General features: G+C 41.2%; 1 long non-coding RNA gene and 1 pseudogene across 1 annotated transcript; both read right to left on the bottom strand.

The window, feature by feature from the left end:
* Nucleotides 1-11,453: 11,453 nt before the first annotated feature.
* Nucleotides 11,454-15,950, bottom strand: LOC107126992 (uncharacterized). The gene is made up of 2 exons (XR_001484245.4): nucleotides 15,715-15,950; nucleotides 11,454-12,728 (listed from the first exon to the last, which is right to left on the bottom strand). It is a non-coding gene; the product is annotated as an uncharacterized lncRNA (long non-coding RNA).
* On the bottom strand, nucleotides 13,382-13,991 carry LOC123574625 (B-cell CLL/lymphoma 7 protein family member C pseudogene; annotated as a pseudogene).
* Nucleotides 15,951-22,725: the final 6,775 nt, after the last annotated feature.

Raw genomic sequence — 22,725 nt, 5'->3', positions numbered from 1 at the left:
TAATGGAGACACAGTGGCATTTTGAGCTTGAATATGCACATTTTTCAAAAACCATGGCATTGTAGTTCTTTACTTTTTTCAATTACCATGTAAACCCTCAAATGACATAAGTATATCATTATCAATGGTACTCTAAAAAGTTTTCTTTGAATTCTTAAGCAATCTAAACGAAAGAATGTAAAACTGTTTTTAAATAGTCACATCTTGGAAGTAGAGTCCAAATTCTACAGGATATGTGAAAAAAAATGTGCTTCAGTGGAAGATGATATATTGTAAAGAGTACATCTTTCTGACTTATCTGATTCAGATTTAACAACAGATATATTACAACTGTGGCAATTATAAATAACTGATAAAATAAAAATAATTATTATCTACAAATATGAAAATTATGACTCATAAAGATTCCATTTGAATGTCTTTTTCCATTGTAGAAGAAGTTAGTTTTGCCCCCATTTGTCTATTCATTTTAAAATTGTTGATCTATAAATGTGTCTGTATGATTTATTCTTCTTTGAATTAGTTGTAACATCTTACCAGTTTTTCATTAATAGGTTAAATTAGATCCTTAATATGTGTTTATTCCATGCCTATCTGAGAGTCATGGTTTTATCTTTTTTGTTAAAAAACTCTGTAATATGTAAAATATTTTAAAGGAAAAAACAGAGTTTGTTGTGTTATAATTTTTAAAATATAATGTCAAATGAAGAGTAAAAGGAAATAATAGAAATTTAAAGGAGGGAATCATCATTGATTTCAAGAGTGGTTAAAGTGTTTAATCAGAGAGATGATACTTATAACACAATCCTTGGAGAAAAATTATGATTGGAAAGGTAGCATTACATTCCAGATGAGGGCAAAGATTGAACGACGGCATTAAGGTAGGCATTTAGATGGGATTCATGGAGCAATATAATGGATATGGAAAGCAGGCTGATGGGTGTGCTTGCATAAACAGAACATGGGAGGCATGATATTAGCTGTTGGAATGAGAGCGAAGGTACAAAAAGTCAGGATAAAAGTCATTTTGTGGGTGATGCTTGGGAAAGCAGTGATGGCCCTATGATGAAATTACGTTTTTGCTTTAGCAGAAGTAAAACTAATTGTGAACCACTACTCATGTGAATATGAGTGAGCCAGCAAGTCATTTGTTTCCATGCTTGTCTACTTTGCTTTATACCCACTCTACAATATACTTGACAGGGCAAAATTTACAGTGAAATGAAAATTTATTGTTTATTAACTTAATCTTTATCTTATACAAATATGCTTGGTAATTTTATTTAAAATAATAGATATTTTCATATAACCAAGTGATTCTTTCAAATCTTATTTAGATCAGCACATTAGGGTTTTTCCTTTGCAATAAAAAATAGTATACGAAGTTTCCTATCTATTAGATGTCATATTAGATGGAGAAAGAGGAAAGTCCTGTATTTTACAATGGTTTAATTAAATTTATTTGAAGAAAACATTACCTAAAATCAGACATATTAATCACATTTCTAAATATGAGCAACAATCCACATTTAGGAATCCTGATATTAAATTCTTCACAATGTTTTCTAATTAGTGCTATGAGTCAGATTGAAGTAATACTGAGAATTGTCAAAGAAACTGCATGAGTTTGTGGCATTAGAAAGCACATAACTTGAGTTTAAGCCATGATTTACTCCCTGACTCTGTGGCACTCTGAAGAAGCTATGAAACTGCTCAGTTTCTCAATTATCTCACTAGTATATGAGAAGACAAGGACCAGAATTCTAGCTGCTTCAAAATGATAGATGAATATCTAATTCTAAAATTGAGTGACAGCATTTTGATACAATTTGATATGCTGGAAAAAGTTTTTGCCTAATATAAAATTAAACAAAGGAAGGAAGAACCACATATTGATATTCAATGTACTGCTCTATCAGGAATCAGTTTATCAGGTTTGATTCGCATGCGCCCGTGTGTGTGTGTTAACATCTCCTCTTAAAATGTTTATGTATCTCTTCTATGCAGTTTCTCCTCTTGGCTTATGCATTACGTTGTTTCTACCTTGCCCTCTTAATGTATAAAACCGTCTTCAGGCAGGGCGCGGTGGCTCAAGCCTGTAATCCCAGCACTTTGGGAGGCCGAGACGGGCGGATCACGAGGTCAGGAGATCGAGACCTTCCTGGCTAGCACGGTGAAACCCCGTCTCTACTAAAAAAAAAAGTACAAAAAACTAGCCGGGCGAGGTGGCGGGCGCCTGTAGTCCCAGCTACTCGGGAGGCTGAGGCAGGAGAATGGCGTAAACCTGAGAGGCGGAGCTTGCAGTGAGCTGAGATCCGGCCACTTGCACTCCAGCCTGGGCGACAGAGCGAGACTCCGTCTCAAAAAAAAAAAAAAAAAAAAATCTTCATTAGAGATATTCAAATAAAATGAGGGGGCCGGTTTGGCTTGGTTTTACTTATTATATATAGCAGTGCACATAAGATACAAATATTTTTAACTTCTCCAAGAGAACCTTAAAGAAAGCAAGTCACTAACATTTTGTCTTCTACTGGAAATTGGTGGTCTAACAAGAAAATATACTAAGTTATTTTTTAAGAACTTTAGTTGGTGATCACCATAGTGACTAAACAATTTTACCTTTTCTACAGTTTATCCAAACTTTCATTCATTTTGTTGCCAAATACTTCCTGTATTCTCTATTTCCTATACACTCTCTATTAAGTTACAGCTGTCTAACTTCCACCCCCAATTCATTAAAAAATTATCAGCTTTCTTACCAAATCCAGGGAATGTTTCTGTATTTCTGAATGCGATTAACCAATCTCATTTTCCTAGAAATAATCACAATGCTTGGCTTTGATGAAATTTTAATTACTTGATTCTCATCTCTTTTGCCACTCCATCCTTTGCTTACATCTTCTCTTTCTACCACTTAATTATGAGTATGCTCTAAATTTCATACGTAGTACACTATTCTTTTTTTTTTTTTTAACTTATATCTTAGGTTCAAGGCTACATGAGCAGGTTTGTTACATAGGTAAACTTGTGTCATGGGAATTTGTTGTACAGATTATTTCATCACCCAGGTGCTAAGCCTACTAACCATTAGTTATTTTTGCTGATCCTCTCCCTCCTCCCACCCTCCTGTTTTTGATAGGCCCCAGTGTGTGTCATTTCCCTCTATGGGTCCACGTGTTCTTATTATTTAGCTCCCACTGATGAGTGAGAACATGTGGTATTTGGTTTTCTGTTCCTGCATTAGTTTGCCTAGGATAATGGCCTCCAGCTCCATTGATCTTGCTGCAAAGAACATGATCTCATTCTGTTTTATGACTGCATAGTATTCCATGGTGTACATGTACCACATTTTCTTTATCCAGTCTACCATTGCCGGACATTTAGATTGATTCCATGTCTTTGCTATTGTGAATAGTGCTGTGATGAACATATGCATGCATGTGTCTTTATGGTAGAACGATTTATAATCCTTCATGTGTATACCCAATAATGAGATTGCTGGGTTGAATGGTACTTCTGTTTTAAATTATTGAAAAAATCACTACACTGCTTTCCACAACGGCTTCTTTCTTATTTCTTCAACTACTGCTCCATGCAAATGATTCCCCAATTAACATATCTATGAACATGCATTGCAGTACTTCTCAGGACATATCCAAATGAATATTACACTGGTATCTCAAACTCAAAGTGTCTGAAACTGAAATTAATGGTCTAGTTAAAGTAGATCCTCTCTCTATCCAAATTATTTGTGTAACTTTCAGTTTTCTCGGTAAAAATTATGAAGCTATTTTAACTCATTTATTTCTTTTTCTTCTAAGTCCAATGTCTAACTCAGATTTCTATTTTTTTGTTTAAATATCTCTCAGATTTTCCTTTTTCTCTCTTGTTCTGCTATTCACTCTAGTCCAGGCTTTTGTAAAGTCATACTTGGATGACTGTAATGTTCTCTTTATTGTCTTCTGGCCTTGCACTCTCTTCTGACATACTGCTCTTCCCAAAGCATTATTTTCATTTTGTCATGCCTTTGATTCAAGAACTCCTGATGCAATATTTTTATTTACTTTCTTCTTCTTTTTAAAAAACATATGTTATGTATGTCCTTCTCAAAGTAGAATATGAGATAAAATTGTAATTGGATTGTGGGTAACTCAAAAGATAAACACTTGAATCGATGGATACCCCATTCTCCATGATGTGCTTATTTCACATTGCATGCCCGTATCAAGACATCATGTGTACCCCGCAGATAGAGAACTACTATGTACCCAGAAAAATTAAAAACTTAAATTAAAAAATTTGAAAGGAGACAAAATTATCTGAATCGTCGAAGATTTTAATTACTTGGATTCTAAGTAATTATTCTGCTGCTCTAGATTTTTGCATGCCCTACTACTCTAATTCCAATTCTTTTTCATCTTGTACATCGAAACATTACCAGCTATCCAAAATAGGTCTGAAAGAGTTTTAACTTCATTGCAACTCTATTCTAGTTAAGTAGATGTGCTTTAGGGACTTAGAAGATGGTAACTAGCAGAGCACCATCGTCTCCCCAGTAGTGGGAGAATAACAACCACTTACTCATTCTGTCATCAGAGAACCAGGCACTTTAGTGCTTACCAAGTGGTAAATACATTTTGACAATTTTTAACTTACATGCATTTATAGAAGCAGCCTGTTCTTCCCCCAGCACTGTCCTTTTTCTATCTAGTACTGAGATATGCCACTCCCCTTGTGACAGTATAACCCTGAATATAAGAATCTGAATTACATGAAAGGTTCATTAGTGCTACAGTCTGCAGAACTTAATTTGAATAAATCCAATTATATCTTGGTAATGAGACTACTAAATTTTAATGTTCTATTTAATGAGGAGTAAAATACACTCCAAAACAAACTGAACAAGTCTTTCTGACCCAGAAGTTTTTGGCGATTAATGCGGTTAATTGACTGATGTAAAAAATAGGGACAATTGTGTATTATTCAACTAATTTTTCAGGAACCTCTGGAGCAAGCCAGATGTTGAGAATAGAATGGAAAGTATTCCTACTAACCTGGGAGAGCCAGAGGAAATAAATAAGTCTCAACTATGACTGAAACACAGTTTAGGATATGGCTAGCTTGTTTGTGAAGTCACAAAATCATATGGTAAAAATGTAAGTGTTTTGGGGGTGTGCTTGGTTGGAGTCGGGTGCTGATATACAGTGGGTTGCCTGACTTCCTACTATTTTTTGATTTCTCATCAAGACTCAGTATGCACATCTGTTTCAACTAATCTTTCCCTTGAAAAGGGAAATGAAAATAGATTAGTTATAAGCCAAGATATCTTCTTTTAGAGATAATGGAATTTAATTCTTTCAGTGAACTCATTACTTTCACTACATCCAGGAAAATGTTAACAAACAAAAAAGAATACCTGGAACATATGATTAAATATGTATGGTACAAAGGGTATTACCTAGGGTTTGAATTACTTTATGAAGTAATTTAAATATGTGTTTTTAGTCTACTATGCTGTTATTGTAAATTGTTTAGGTACTTGAATTATTGCTCATTTTATACTTAACAGTTAATGTGGGTTGTAACAGCTTTTCTCAAGTTAATAAAAACATTTGAACTTTGTATTATATTTTAAAATTTTGGAGTATTTTTAAGAAAATAACCCATGTGTTCACCTAACAATGATTTCTGCATTTTCTTTACTCTGTAGTTGTTAGTTTATAGCTGCCTGTGCTTGTATTCTACAAGGTAAAAGGGTATTCAAATAGCAATATGAAGATGATCAAATTAGCTCTTGGAACGTGAGCATTGCCATATATTGACTCTGCTTCTCTGTGGTATTTTTTTGTTTTGACAGAATAGAACACAATTTCCTGCTAAAGTACATTTAATCTAGTTAGAATGAAATTTCTGAAAATAAATATGAATACATTAAGAATTCATATATCATTTATATTTACTCATAATTTCCCATTTAAAATGTCAAATTGTATTGAGTTTTTTAGAATTCCATGTAGTCATGGTACTATACAATATGATGTGTGAAAAGTATGAAAGAGTAATTAGAATAAGATATTGAGGTTATTATTGCCCTTCTATATTGAATAACATCAGTTTCAGTTGCTGTATTAGCTAACTCCATTAACATTAATTTTAAACTAGTATGTAATAATGCAGGTCAAGGTAAGGCAGAAATAACTGGAAAAAGTATATACAATTTGTGCTAATTGAATACCAATCAAAGGCATACATGCCAATCTAGTCCTGAAGAATATTCCATTTACATAATGGTTTGTTGAAGGCAGCAGTTTTGAGGATAGATTAAAAATAATATGTGAAATCAGGTTTCCATTGCTAGGTTTGCTAATGCAAACTTGAAAGAGGGTGAAAAGGATGGCATGCTACAATCTTGGTTTGAGATGTTCCCATTCACTTTGTCCATTTAAATTCACATTTTATAGTAATATATTATAGATTACTTTTTCTTCAAAAATCTGGAATGTTGCTTTTCCCAAATCATGATGAACTGGTAATAAAACAAGTAATCACGAGTGTCATTGCTCTTTGGATCTGAGGGTTTTCTTTCAAGACTGAATTGTAGTAAAATCTTTGGTTTGAACTTCATTCAATTTAGTAATTATTTGCCACTATTCATTGTGGTTACTCAAAATAATGAACAAGCAGTACAGTCTAAGCACCAACTAATTGAAGCAGATACTATAAACAATCTGTGCTGGTATCAGGGTGTTCTAACAGAATATTATACCTGCCAGTTTTACTAAATTGTATTGTAGTGACAGCTCTATAGCAAAACACTAAACCTTCCACATTCTACTCTCTACCATTGGCACACTCTGTTCACTCCCATTCTTAACTGTTTACGATTTTGTTCCTACAACATTTGAGTCCTCTTCTAACTTTTATCACATATTTTTTGCCTCATTTCAACTACAGTAGAGCCATATTTGGGCATTTTTTGTCTCCTTATCTTGGTAACATTAAATACAATATATATAATATTATATGTGTATGTGTGTGTGCATGTGTATATGCACATGCTACAGTTTAGATATTTGTCATCCACCAAACTTCATGTTGAAATTTAATACCCAGTGTTGGAGGTGGGGCCTAATGGGAGGCGTTTAGGTCATGAAGACAGATCATTCATGAATGTCTTGGTTCTGTCTTCATGGTAATGAGTGAGTTGTAGCTCCTAATTCCAGCAAGAGCTGGTTGCAAAAAAAAAAAAAAAAAAAGAAAAAAAGAAAAAGAAAAAAAGAGCCTGGCATCTCCCTGCCACCTCTTTGCTACTTCTGCACATGCTGGCTCCCGTTGACCTTCCACTATGTATTGATGCAGCTTGAGGCCCCCATCAAAGCAGATCTTGTCTTGCTTCTTCTTAAGTCTGCAGAATCATGAGCCAAATAAACCTCTTTTCTTTATAAATTGCCCAGATTATGTATTTCTTCCTAGTAATAATAAAAAAAAAAAACTAAGAAAAAAGATTTACACAGAGTAAAAAATAAGATGAAAGTTTTAAAAAGATGTAATTTAAAAATGCGTTGGCTAGCCGGGCGCGGTGGCTCACGCCTGTAATCCCAGCACTTTGGGAGGCCGAGGCGGGCGGATCACGAGGTCAGGTGATCGAGACCATCCTGGCGAACATGGTGAAACCCCGTCTCTACTGAAAATACAAAAAAATTAGCCGGGCGTGGTGGCGGGCGCCTGTAGTCCCAGCTTCTAGGGAGTCTGAGGCAGGAGAATGGCGTTAACCCGCGAGGCGGCGGAGCTTGCAGTGAACGGAGATCGCGCCACTGCACGCCAGCCAGGGCGACAGAGTGAGACTCCGTCTCAAAAAAAGAAAAAAAAAAAAATGTGTTGGCTATAAGAAGCATAATGTGCACTCACTGAGGCTTAAATAAGAGGTTTTTTTTTTTTCCCCCAAATAACTAGTTTTCAGAGAGTAAGACGCAGGCACTGGTTTAGTATCTTAACGAGGTCAGGGTTTTGGATAGTTATCTCTGAAATTTTCTTGACTTTTTCTCATTACACCATAATATAGTTTCAATGACTATATCAACTACATTTCATAAAAATATACCCAAAGGCACAAAAGAGGCAGCGTCATGGAGTAGAATTTTTCTCCCATGCCCATCTTGTATCTGAAAGGGAAGCACTCCACGCCAGAAAAACTATCCTTATATTTTATAGGGCAGAACTGGATCACACGTCTGTCTGTAAGCATGTGCCCATTTTCCTAGAGATCAAGGAATTTTTACCTGATACTGAGAGAGCCAGGGGGAAGGCGAGGGGGATTCCCTGGAAAATTGCTGGAGAAACTTCAACTAGCCTGCGCAGTGGGAATGTGCACTGGGGTCTGGAGCCACAGGGCTTCAGGCCATTTGCAACAGGGAGGAGCCTGGCCCTTCCTCTTCCTGTGTGGAAACTGGAATTCAATCTGTTTGGTGGGAAGCACTCCAGCAGGGACTCTGGCCTTGCAAGAGTCTCTGTTTCCCCCTTTTCTTCCTTCTCACCCAATAAAACCCTGTTTTACTCGCCATTGAAATTGTCTGCGAGCCTGACTTTTCGTGGCTGTGGGACAAAGAACCCCATCTTTAGCTGAACTAAGGAAAAGTCCTGCAACCTTTTTAGCGCCCAACGTGGAGGTCGAGAAACGGTTAGTGAAATGGGTACTCAAAACCTCTCCGTGTCACTTTTCAGCCTTTTCATCCTTGGACTTCTGAGCTTATGGTAACCCCCACGCTCTGTTGCTCCTGGGGATCTGGAACCAACCCATCCTTTCCATGACCTTTTCTGTTCCTTTTCGGGAGGGACCGGCAAGCAGTGATTCCCCTCCACCCTCCCCTCCTTGCCGGAGCTGGGACGCATGGCCCAAGGTGCTGTGGGCGGCTGGCTGGCGTTTTCTGCCATGCACCAATGGAGTCTCCTCCTCCCAGCATCAGGGAGGTTAGCTCCAACCCACATCAAATAAACTTGTCTACCCAGGGAGGAACCACTTGCATAAGAATAAGAGATTCTTCCCCAGGCATTTTAAAACTGTTTCTTTTTCTTTCCTCTTTTCCACCCTGTCAGCAGTTAATCTTTAAAGTTTTTTTTTTTTTTTTTTCTTTCTAGAAAATGCTTTACTAGGCCAGGCCCCCCAGCTATCACTGTATATATTCTCTGTAAAGCTTTAATTGTGAAAAAGTATCTGTGGGGCTAGTCTTGGGCTGCGGCCAATCCGGTGTACTTTGCATGTCTGTGTGGTTTGTGCTGCAAGTCTCCATCTTGTTTTATATCCTGGAGGCATGGCCGGTAACCACTTGGCAAAGCTTTGTTTAGCAATCCTATCTTAGGGGATGAGCCCTCTCTGGTTCAATATCTGCATATTTTCCCAGCCCGATCTCTTAAAGGGCCCTACCCAGTGACTGGGTATTCTTATGCCTCTCAGTGTCTGTATTGTCTGTAAAAAGAGCTCTAATTAATTTGGCCTAAAGAAACACAAGAACATGCATATAATATTTTTTAAATGGAATATAAAATCGGTGTTACATTTCAGTTCATGTGACTTTATTCTCTAAGAAATGAAACCAGCTCTTAATACTATTGGTAAAATGCAGGTCAGATGCAAGATTTGCTAAGTGTTTTGAGGTTACGAAATGCTTTTTGAGTTTTGAGAACTATTTGACTTGCATGCTTCACAATTGGTAAGGCCTGGGGACATATGGAACTAACCACACCCTTAACTCCCTTAACTAAGAAGGCAAACCTTGGCTGCAGTTAGCACACAATTAAAGCAACTTACCAAGTTTTACCTTAAAGTTAAAACTTGCTAGGACTTAATTGAAACTACTAGAAATAGATTTACATGCAAGGTGTATAAGAACAGTAAAATGTGTTTTCCGAAGGCATGGAAATATAAACTTTTGCCTTGGGTTAAAGGACTGTTTTGAGTTAAATTAGGAAAAAGTTGAAGGTTCAAATAAGTGGTGGAAGAATTGTGGGAATTAATCTTGCAGAAAAGGTTCTCTGTGTGAACATATTGACTAAATTCAAATCAGGGTATTATATGGTTTTTCTGTACATTGAGCATTGAAATAAAAGCATAACAAGGTTTTCTTAAGGCGCTAATCTGCTCTTTGGCAAAATTTGTAAAGGGTTATAAAAGCTTTTTTCTTCTTTAAAACCTCTGGGTCATCATTTTGGCAAAATAAATAATTTATTGTAATCTGGATTCCATTTCATAACATTAAGTGTTTTAAACCTTGAACATTTAACAGCCTTCCCAAAATCAAACGTCAGTTTCAAAATTATCTTCCCTGGCACTTGGCTTTTCGAATACTTCAGAGGGCCCCTGAAGTGTCCAGAAAAAAGAGGTAAACAGGATTATTTGATATGTTTAGGTACATGGGATTGCCAAAATGATACTCAGTCTTCTTTAGGTTATATCGTGGTGAGTAATGCTAATATATGTTCCAAAATTATATGGGATTTATAAAATTCCAATGTCTGAGTGTATGCTATTGTTGGAACCGAACTGTCGATTCCTTCCTGAGCAGGGGTCGCCGCGAAGGATCACCGACACGAGATTCACAGCAGAGAGTTATTTATTACTAGCGCGCTAGGGTCCCAAGTTCTAAGTTGGCCCTGGGACCCCGACTGCTTGTTACAGGCTGTTTATATAGGCAAATACAAGTTCAAACACAGCTTAGGGCGCGAAATTCAAACAAAGCTTTAGGCGCGTGGTAATTGGGTCTGTCTATGGCCTGAGCAAGGTGTCTTATGCTAATTGGTTAGAGCAGGACCTTATGAGGTTTTTTCTTGGAGTTGCTGATTCCGGGAACTTCGAGGCAGGGTGGGACCCCCGGAATTGGCAGGGTGGGACCCCATGAGGTTGTTTCCCGGAATTGGCAGGGTGGGACCCTATCAGGGTGGGACCTTATTGAGGCAGGGTGGGACCCTATCCAGAGCCACCTGGTGTTAATTTTTTCTATATGAGGCCTATTTTCTAAATTTTATGAGGCCTAGTTTCATTCCCTCCTCTTTTTGTGTCAGAGGCTCAATCTTGAGCCTCTTTTTTAGTCCTGAGGGTCTGGTATAGTTGGGTCAGAACCATAGCATGTAATCTATTTTTAATAAGGGTGAGTAAGTGGTTGAGTATGCATGGCCTGAAAGTCAGGATGAGCGTGAGCAGGATGAGGGGTCTTAAGATGGTGGAGATTAGGGTGCTAAGCCAAGGGGATTGGTTGTACTAATTTTTAAACTAACTTTGTTGAGATTTTTTTCTCTTTTAGTTTTGCCATAGAATCTTTAACTATTTTTGAATGATCTGCATAAAAACAACATTGCTCTTTTAGGGCTGCACAGAGCCCGCCCTTTTTTAGAAAGACAATTTCTAGTCCTTGTCGGTTTTGTAATATAATTTCAGACAGAGAAGTCAAGGACTTTTCAAGTTTTGTGATAGATTGTTCTATGGCTTTAAGGTTTTTATTTATGGCTACTTTAAGTTGTTGCAGATGATGGTTACTATGCACTAGGGCTGCTGTCCTGGTCTTAACTCTAGCCGCTACCTTAATTTTTAACATGTCGGCGAGGGTGAGGGAGATTAAGGGCGGGGAAGTGCTTTGAGGAGTTTTTAGTTGGGGCTTCTCCGATATGGAAACCGGGGGCTTCTTAGCTTCTAATAAAACCTGGTCTGGCCTTACTGCAACAGGGGCAGTGTCTGGATTGACTAATAGTCTGATTTGGAGGGGAATTTTAGGCGGGTTGTGCTGGTATAAATAGAGACTTTATATTAATTTTGTTGTTATCTATCTGTTATCAGATTTTGCCGCATCTTTAAACTTGATGTGAACCAGGTTGCAATTTTCTGAATATCGGGTTGTGGTACAGGGCTGGACAAAGGGCATAGTTATATACTAAGGTTTTGTGGCTTATTTTTACTTTTTATTATTAGTAGTTACACAGGACCAGTTTTTGCAATACAAGTGAGTCAGATTTCTACAAGTTTTTTATTGGTTCTGTCTTGCATCCGGGACAGGCATAAAACCTGTTCTGGCTGATGGACATTTTTCTAGCCTGTCTTTTTTATTTTTGTCTATCTTGAGGAGTTCTTAATAGGACTCCTGTGGGACTAGTAAACCGGGGGCCTGTGTCTTTTATTTTTTTTTTGCTATATATATATATATTTTTTTAAGTTGAAATAGAGGTCTGGAAACCAAGTCTTTATAGGAGCATTCTCGGAGGTCTTATTTAAGACCTCTTGATTATTAAAATTAATTATCTGTCAGGTCAGGCTAAATGGCCGGTGGGGATTAGCGTCAAAAACTACACTAGAGACGGCGCAGGGAAGAAGGGTAAACAATAAGTAAGGAGTTAGATACGAGAGAGTCTTATCTTGAGCGGGTCCGCGGAGCGTTGGAGTTTTCACGTCTTAAGTGGTGTTGATCCGGACGTCTCTGGAGCAGCCTTGGCGTGGGATGCGTGGATCTAAGTGGAGATTCCGTCAACCTTTATGGCTGGAAGGGGTGACTGGTCAGGATAACAATGTAGGGTTCTTTCCACCGAGGCTCTAGTCCTTGAGTGCGATGCCGTCTAACGTAGACAGAGTTTCCCACCTGGAAGGGGTGACTGGTCTGTGTATGTCTTGGTTGGTACAGTTCTGCCAAGGGGGCCCAGATTTGGGCCTGTACTGCTTGGAGTCCTTTTAGCCGGGCCTGTAGGTCAGTCTTAGGATCGGAGGGGGAGAAGGAATTAAGCAAGGTTGACAAAGGGGGAGGTCCTCCGTAGAGGATTTCATATGGAGTGAGCCCAAAACGGTTAGGTGTATTCCGGGCCCTTAACAGAGCTAAGGATAGGAGGCGTCTCCAATCTTTTAAACCAGTCTCTAAGGTTAATTTAATAAGGGTCTCTTTTATTGTTTTATTTATTCTTTTTACCTGTCCTGAGCTCTGGGGTTTATAGGCACAATGTAATTTCCAATTAATTCTTAATATTCTGGCGAGCCCCTGACTTACCTGAGAAACGAAGGCCGGCCCGTTATCTGACCTAATTACCTTGGGAAGTCCGAATCTAGGAAAGATTTCTTCCAAAATTTTCTTGGCTACTATGTGTGCCGTTTCTTGCTGGGTGGGGTAGGCTTCTACCCATCCTGAAAAGGTATCTACAAACACCAGTAGGTACTTATATCCAGCATAGTGAGGTTTTACTTCAGTGAAGTCTATTTCCCAATAGACTCCTGGGCGGTTATCACGAGTTTGTTTCCTTTCTGGCACTCGGGTAGCCCCAGCGTTTACCTGCTGACAGACCTTACAGGCAGATGTCACTTGTTCTACGAGGGTACTTGTCTTTGGGATTAGAAAGTCAGTTTTTTAATCAGTAATTTTAGCTTTCAATTATTTAAGTGTGTCCAGGCATGCATCTGCTGGATCATTGCCAGGGCCTCCTTGGTTAGCATTGGGGGTTCGTCAGTGCTGCCAGCAGTTATGCCCCCGGGATTTTTTTCTTGGCCTAGCCGTGGGGGCTGAGCCTCTTTAGGGACCCCTTCTGGGGGTCCGGCAGGTGACACAGGGCGGCTGGGCTGGGGGCTGCCCTCAGGACTGGGCTCTGTGCCTTTTTGCAGGGAACTTTCCGAATGGAAACTCTGGTTGCTGTTCTCATCATTGAGATCCAGCAGGATGAGAGGGCCACCCCCTCGGGGACTGGCGCCCCTGCCCCGACGTTCCCGGCCACGGGATCTCTTTGCCCCGCCACCTGCCCGCCTTCGTTCCTCCTCCTGGGGGTCCACCACTGGCACTTACTTGAAGATACGAAGGGAAGTGTCGCCTACAGTCACTCATTGCTTCTTCCATTTTTGGACCTTCTTGATGGTCGCCATTACCTTCTTGATGTTATCTTCGGCCCGGCTCCGGGTCTCGGCCCGTACGGTCCGGCCGGCCATGCTGGCGTGGCTGGGGCCGGAGCCGAGCCCGCGGCGGGGCCGCCTCCCGTCTGGCGGGCTCAGGCTTGGCGCCAGGCCCGGGCGCCGCGCTCTCGGCCTGCCGTTCCTCCGGGAGTTGGCCGCGCCCTCTTTTGTCCTTAACGCCTCCGCGAGTCCCCTGTTCTTTGCAGTAGGCACACTGGTCTTTTTCCACTTTTGGCCGTCTCCGCTTCTTTCCCTCTCTCCCTGGTCCTTTCTTTCTCACAACTGCTGCCAGGACTTTTGTTAAATGCTTATCCTTTACTCGGTTTTTACGATCCTCTCGCTCTATCTGTTCCTTCGCTAACCTGGCTTCCCTTTCCTTAGGGGTTTCTTTCTTATCTTGGCCAAATTTGTGGGGCGTTTCCCTGCCCCTTTGAGACCCGCCAACAGAGCCTGGCGATAGATTTGGAGACTCTCCCTACCTGGTGCCGTTTCATAGTCCTAGTCCGGGCGGGTGAGGGGAAATCCCTCGTCTATTTTATTGGGAAGTTGGGTTGGGAGGCCTCCTGGTCCTGGCACATTTTTCCGGGCCTCCAAGAGGACTTGCTGCCTTTTTCAGTGGTTAAGAGGACCTGCAGGAGTTGCTGGCAATTATCCTAGGTGGGCTGGTGGGTGAGGAGAATGGATTCTATTAACGAGGTTAGGGCCTGAGAGTCTTGGGAAAAGGAAGGGTTATGGGTCTTCCAGTTATAGAGGTCAGAGGCAGAGAAGGGCCAGTACTGGACTGTGTGACTGACAGTACGGAGGGGAAAAAGGGAGGATTGCTAAGTGGAAGGGCCTTCTGGGTCCTCAGTCCGCCGCAAGCGGAGACGAGGAGGTGTCGGCGGCGGCGTCCGAGGGGTGAGTTTGGGCGGGGCTGGAGGAGGAGACAGGGTGGAGGGAGGGGCCGAGGGAGAAGTTGGAGAAAGGGTAGGGGTCGAGGCGGTAGAGGAAAGAGCTGGGGACAAGACAGGGGGCAAGGGTGAAGCGTAAGGTGGAGGTCCCCGAAGGGGGTTTTGAGGTGGAGGAGGCAGGGGTTCGAGAAGGAGGAGGTCCCTCTGGGGTTTATCTGGGAGGACTGGCTTATGCGGGTCCGGATTCCGATTCTTTGGGGCTTCTAAGGCAAGGAGGGTAGATTGGGATGGGGAAGGGGAATGGAGGAAGGGTTTCACCCAAGAGGGAGGGTTTCGGACCAGATCCTCCCAAGTAATTATGTAGGCCACCTGGTCTGGGTGTCCGTGTGGCCCAGGATCCATCACTGTTGCTTTAACCTGTAAGATAATTGGGAGGTTAAATGTTTCGTCCCGGGGCCACCCAACATGGAGGGTAGGCCACTTGGACGAGCAGAATGTTTTCCATCGTCCCTTACGGAATTCTATGGAGAGGTTGTGGGCTCGAGCCCGAACGTCAGGGAAGTGAGTCAGGGTCAGAGACAAAGGAGTCGTCAACGTCTGTCTTATTTCGTCCACGTATAACAAACAAGGACAAAACAAAAGTAACAAAAACAAAGACCAGACAAGTAAGGAGAAGCCGCGCGGCCAGAGAGTAGCGCCACAAGATTACAAAATATTCAGACGGCAGGGGCGGCCTGCCTACAGATTTGAGGAGGCTGACCGAGTCATTAGCCTTCTCCCAGACTACCGCCAGGGCGTCCCCCAGGGCGAAAAGTGGGAAGGTGCGGGACACGTCTGTCCCCCTTCCCCACTTAATTCAGAAGGAGTACTCTCCAGAGTTCAGAGTTAGCCGGCAAGACAGACAGAACAAAACGAAGGTACCTGGTAGGTCCGTTCAGTCAGCAGTCCGTGGCCCGGGCCAGATAGGTCTCCGCCGGATGGGTCGGGGGTCCTCGGACGACCCCACTTCCCGGCCAATGCACCAAATGTTGGAACCGAACTGTCGATTCCTTCCTGAGCAGGGGTCGCCGCGAAGGATCACCGACACGAGATTCACAGCAGAGAGTTATTTATTACTAGCGCGCTAGGGTCCCAAGTTCTAAGTTGGCCCTGGGACCCCGACTGCTTGTTACAGGCTGTTTATATAGGCAAATACAAGTTCAAACACAGCTTAGGGCGCGAAATTCAAACAAAGCTTTAGGCGCGTGGTAATTGGGTCTGTCTATGGCCTGAGCAAGGTGTCTTATGCTAATTGGTTAGAGCAGGACCTTATGAGGTTTTTTCTTGGAGTTGCTGATTCCGGGAACTTTGAGGCAGGGTGGGACCCCCGGAATTGGCAGGGTGGGACCCCATGAGGTTGTTTCCCGGAATTGGCAGGGTGGGACCCTATCAGGGTGGGACCTTATTGAGGCAGGGTGGGACCCTATCCAGAGCCACCTGGTGTTAATTTTTTCTATATGAGGCCTATTTTCTAAATTTTATGAGGCCTAGTTTCACTATCAATCATAATTAAGGTTGTTGTGTTAAGTTACTGTAAACCGTGGAGATAACCAAACTTCTTTGAATCATGTTTCTGACTATAACTGCTCTGGACATTTTCATATTCACGGAGAATTGTTGTCTTGTTTGAATCCTTTTCAAAGATGGCTTATAATTAGCTGTAGAACTTTAACAAGTGTTCTCCAATGCAGGCTTCTGATAACTTTAGAGATTGTAACATTGGAATAAGGAAAATGTACAGGATTCTAAAAGAACTAAAATATCCATGAATATCAAGCAAAACAAGAGTTAACTAAATGGGCTGAACTCAAGAAGCTGAAGCAAATCTTTTTGACTTTTGCTTGCAATATTGCTGATCCTTGTTTTTTTTCAGATTCAAGTAAGCTTATTTTGAAATATTAAAACCTTTAATAATTAAGAAAGGTGTTCACTATTGTGACTTTGTTTCTCTCTGCCTGGTTCCTCTATAATTTGGAAACTATGTGAGTATTCTTACGGCAATACAGTTGTTCACTTCACTGCAATAATGATCCATTTTTCTTTTGAAATGGAACTCAGTTGGAGAAAGTGGTTATTTTACCAATGCTTTGACTGGAAGGGTATGCTTCCCTTTAAGGGAGTCAGTCTCAACTTGCAGAGTCAATAAAAGCCCAGTGGGGAAACTAGCCTGAAACCCTTGTCTACACAGCCCCTGTACAGTGTTCCTGACCTGTTGTCAGTAAAGAATGTCAATTTCTAACAGGTCCGGGAGTTCCAAGTTTATGATGGGACCTTAAGAGGAAAGGATAAACCAACTCACAGGTATTTGAGGATACAAACCCATGGCTGGGCTCAGATTTAAAAGGACTTTTCTGAGATTCTTTGTGGAACAAACTTCATCAAAGCCAATCCAAAAGGCCTATGTAGAAATAATTATTCTTGCTGCCCTTAATGCAAATAATCAGGCCAAGTATAATACTAAAGTCTATTTTGCAAACCATTCAGTGCTATGATGATTTTTTTTTTTTTTTTTTTTTTTTTAGCAAAAATGAGGACTGGAAAGAGAGAAAATATGTTCCAAAACTACTCATACATTTGTCATTAAATTCTAAACTCATTAGCTGTTTTAAAGTTTTTGTCTATATTTTTAGACTAACCCTGCTTGTTCCTGTGAATCAACAAACAATTTCCAGCTGCAGCTCAGAAAGAACAAAAGGGATGGGTAATGTAGAATGTAGAAATCTGGATCAATATTCTAGTTCTGAGCAATTATCCTGCAAATCCTGCCAGGTGATGGTAATAAATAGGATACCCATCACTTGGAGGTTTCCTTTTTGGGAAAGTAAGACCAAGGGAACTAACCAAAGCCAAGCACCAGACACCCAAATCCTAGCTAGCATAGCTATAGCCACAAGTTATCTGAGTGTGTCACATGACATCCTTTCCTCTCCCTTGTTGGAAGAGGACTAAATTCCACACTTCCGGCTTAGCATTTAGCATTCAGCCCATGCAACCCCCTCTAGACACATTTTTGTCCTAAACTTAATCCCAAACTTCAGATCAAAGCCCTAGGAAGGAAAACTGGATCTGAGTGATCTAGAGGCAAATGGTAATGAAACTAGGCCTCATAATTCCTAAGCCTCATAAAATTTAAAAAGCTTGGCCATCGTGAAATTTAAACCCCAGATGGCCACGGATAGCCCCCCGATGTTCCCAGAACCCAAACAGAAAGACAATTCCGGGAAATAGCCTCATGGGGTCCCACCCTGATAGCCTCATGAGGTCCCACCCTGATAGCCTCATGGGGTCCCACCCTGCCTCAATGTCCCCGATGTTCCCGGAATCAGCAATTCCAGGAAAGAACCTCCTAAGGTCCCGCCCCAACCAATCAGAACAAGATACCTTGCTCAGGCCATAGACAGACGCAATTACCACGCGCCTAAAGCTTTGTTTGAATTTCGCGCCCTAAGCTGTGTTTGAACTTGTGTTTGCCTATATAAACAACCTGTAACAAGCACTCGGGGTCCCAGGGCCAACTTAGAGCTTGGGACCCTAGCGCGCTAGTAATAAACAACTCTCTGCTGTGAATCTCGTGTCGGTGATCCTTCGCGGCGACCCCTGCCCAGGAGGGAATCGACAGTTCGGTTCCAACAATAACAGAAGTTAAAAGGCAGAGGACAGGTGAGCGTGGCTGATTCCTGCCGATTATGCCAAGCCCAGGCTTCTCGTTTCATGGATGACGGCCACGTTAGTATCCATGGCATAAATGAGGTCTAGGGAACTCCAAGGCTACTGACATCAGGGGAGATGGGGGGTACGTTGGTAAGAGTGGATGATTCCCACCCCTAAGCCCCCCCGCTGCTTCATGGGTGCAAGTTGCTTTGACATCCATAGTGGCACCTGCCAAGGTCACTGGAACTCAGGGGTGCAAGGATGGAAAGGAGAAAGAGGACACTTTTCCCTGTCTCCCTCACTTACCCCTGGGTATCTACGAGGAAGAGAAGGGATCCAGGGATGCCTGATCGCCTCTTCTAGATGGGTCACCATTCCTCTTCAGTCTGTACCCCTTTCCAATGCATCCTGAACCACTGGGACTCTTTTCAAAGGCACCTTCTTTTTTTCTTTCTCTTCCTTGTTTCTCTCTTCACAGATAGGTAATTGTGTCTCCATGCTATGGGACACTCCCCTCGGATGCATCCTCAGAACTGGAAAGAGTTCATTTGTTAAACCTTAAACTGGTTGGCTTAGGATTGGGCTCAGGGGAAGGGAACCCGGAAGCTCAACATGCCGGCAATAGGGTCAAGTTTTTTTTATACCAGTCAGGCTTTTGGCCTCCCTCTCCCTGTGCAAACTGGTAAAAGGCCTTGGAATTTTTAAGCTGTCCTTACCCCTCCCCTTGTTTCGTTTAGAAACATGTTTTCTAGTAACTCGATTTGTCTGTTCTTGCCTTCAGGCCATCAAACTCCAAATGGTCCTGCAGCTGGAGTCTCCGATGATGGCCCCTTCTGCCGGGAACCGTTAAATAGGCCTCTGATGAACTGACTGCCAGTTCCCCAAAACAGCGCCACCTATCAGCAGGAATCAGTTAAAATCAGTCCTCATCCTTATCCTTAATCTAATGGCAGTTAGATGTACCTCTTTAGAGGTGGGAATGAGACAACCAGGTGGGAGGGGATCCCTGGAGTGACTCCTGCCAGCCTGTGCACTGGGAATGCACACTGAGGTGGTGCCACAGAGCTTCAGGCCATTCGCGGTGGGGAGGAGCCCTGGCCCTTTTTCCTGCATGGAAACTGGAATTCAATCTGCTGGGCGGGAAGTGCTCTAGCAGGGACTCTGGCCTTGTAAGAGTCCCTGTTTCCCATTTTCTTCCTTTTCACACGATAAAACCCTGTCTTACTCATCATTCAAAATGTCTGCGAACCTGAATTGTTGTGGCTATGGGACAAAGAACCCCATCTTTAGCTGAACTAAAAAATATCCTGCAACAATACCTTTCAGGAAGAAAAATGAGGGAATAGTTTTCGAGCAGACAACCGTTTGTGCCACAGATAATACAAGGAGAATGTATGCACACCCACACTCACACACACTTTTATACACTTTAATATCTCTTTTTTATTCTTAGAAACTTATCAGAGCCTCTGAGTCAACATGTATAGTCAAAAATAGGTTATTGAGATAATATTTATTAAATGAAAAGAAAGTTCATGAATTTTTAAATCTACTTCATTTTTTTTTTCCACAGGCTGCCTTCCAAGTTTTTAGCCTTCTTTCACAATTTGATTTGTCAGTCATCAAAATTTACATGCTGTACATGTTTATTATTTATTTTATATTGTCTGCATGAGTGAAGTATTTTTTTAAATTAATGCAAATGTAGATATGGAAACTTTCTTCCAAGATAATGAGTTTCCCTTTGGTTAGAAAGTGCTAACATTAAAATGGGGTTTGACCTTTGTCTCCCTGTGCTGCAAAAGGAGATTTGCTCCCATCTTTATTGCTACATCTCCTACTCTTCAGAAGGCCCTAGGTTACTCTACCACAGGCTCTGTGGCCCTGTGACCTGCAAGTACTGGGAGATCTGTAGGAAAAATGCAGGGACATGCCAGAAGCTGGGAAATAAGACTGTCATCATTCAGGGATGTGGTCATAAAATTCTCTCTGGAGGAATAGACATTTCTGGACCCTGTTTAGTGAAATGTTATAGGGATGTGCTGTTACAAAACTACAGAAATCTGGTCTCAAGAACAGCCAAGATGACTGACTAGATGTAGCCAAGAATATCTTCTTTCCACTCAGCGACCAAGCCTCCAAGAAGACCAGCACGCTAGAGCAAATCGTTGGAAGAAAGGCATTGAGAGTGGACAGAGGGAAGACACAAATGCAGGGATGAAGGCGGAGGAAGCCAGAAACCTTGCGTGGGATTTCCAGGTACCAAGACTAGTTCCTGCCCCCAGGTTGTTCGGGGGGACGGGGTGAGATGAATAGGCATGAAGTGACCCATCATCACCAAGGACCACCATAGTCCTAGCTACAGAAGACCCCATGACCCCCACAGACAATTGAGCTGGCAGAGAGCTGCTTTCAGAGTTGGCAGGGATGAGATTTCAGCCTGTGCAGAGCTCAGAGCATTTGGCGTGGAAACAGCTGTCGTGGAGCATAGCTGTTGTTACCTATGTCCCCAAATTTACCATGCTCTTGGCCTTTCTTGACTGTTGGACCTGGACCAAACAGTGTTATCTTGCTGTGGGATGGGACCAGTCTGAACGCACCACCGTCTGCTGTTCTCTCCCAGAGTCCTTGCCTAGCCACACCGCTTGCCACACAATCTCTGCTGCCCAACTGAGGTGCTTTCCAAGGGTCACTGCTATAGTTCCTTTGCAGGTAGATCCCACATTACCATTGGAGAGCTTCTGCCCCACCAGTGCACACCTGTCCCCAATGTCCCTCCACTGCTTTGCTGGCACACATTCCCACAAAACGTCACCTCACTGCATCTGAAAATTGTTTTTCAAATTTTATTTTTTGAGACACATATTCTGTCTTTCATGGTATAACTTTCTTTTCGGACCTGTCTCAGATTTTCTGGTTTCACATACTAAAACATATCAAATTAAAAACACCAATGAGTACCAAATATTTATGAAAACGTTGATAATGAAACTACAGCATGCCTTGCTGGTGGACGTGAAAAATTTTGGAGTCACTTCTGCAAAGGTTTCACAGGTCCTTGTAGAGTTAAACATATACCTACCCTATGACCCAACAATTTACTCATAGTTATTTACTTTGAACAATAAATCATACAAAGGAGTACTACTATGCAAAAAAGAAACTATTGATAATAATTTACTTTAAAAATGGATGAATGTAAAGAAATGCTAAGTGAAAGAAGCCAGATCAAAATTGTATACATTGTATAAATATGCTTTTATCAAGTTTAGGAGTAGGCAAAATTTATTCTTGTTATTAGAAATAATAATGTTTGCCTATGGGTACTGTAATTGACTAGAAGTGGGCTTGGAGAAGCTTCCTGGAGTGATGGAAATGTTCTACATCTTGATTAAGATTATGCCTACATGGGTATATAAATTTTTTTAAAAACATTTAACTTATACACAAATGTTTGCATTTCACTTTGTTTAAATTTTAACTAAGATTAAAAAAAACAGTTATCAGATAACTGTTTTAGTCCCCATCTTGATAAGACCTCTTTGTTGTTGTCTTAAATTTGTATCCTTTATTTTGCAAATTTTTTCTATAATTCTATAAGAAAGGCATTGGACTAGTGTCAGATAATATGTATTTTCACCCTGTCATACTAGTTTAATGACCTTCAGATAATTTCAAAGTTTTCAACATCCATGGGATTATTAAAACTGAGGAACACTGTAAGGTACATAAAAAAGGTTAAACTGAATTAGAATATTCCCATAGAATGCCTTGCAGGCCTTATGTATAAAGGGTTCTCTTTGATGAATAAATGAAATTTTTAATCCCTCAATAATGCAAATGAAAGCTTTCAACTTACTTTGCCTTTCGTCCAGACTTAGAACATTTGTCCAGAGCCTTATGGAAGTTTATCTTACTCTTGGCTCACACCCAGAGGTAATTGACTAAGGCATTTCGAATGAAGCATCCTTTAGACATCCAAACTATCTTGATAACCCATATAACTCTATGTGTACACCGTTTCCTCTTGATAAAATCACTCAATTTGTAAGAAAAGATTAGATGATGATATTAGAGTGAGAATAATGTCATTGACCTTTTGAGATTTTATTCTTTCATGAGGCAAAATGATATGGCTCTGTAGAAACTGTGCCTTCTTTGAAGTAGTATAGTTAATGATAGCACTGAATAGGTATCAACAGTAGACAAAATCCTCTTAGGAAATTGCAGCCAGACAACAAA

This window comes from Macaca fascicularis, chromosome X (assembly GCF_037993035.2).
Source record: "Macaca fascicularis isolate 582-1 chromosome X, T2T-MFA8v1.1".
Taxonomy (NCBI): domain Eukaryota; kingdom Metazoa; phylum Chordata; class Mammalia; order Primates; family Cercopithecidae; genus Macaca; species Macaca fascicularis.
This window is presented reverse-complemented; position numbering and strand designations above follow the sequence as displayed.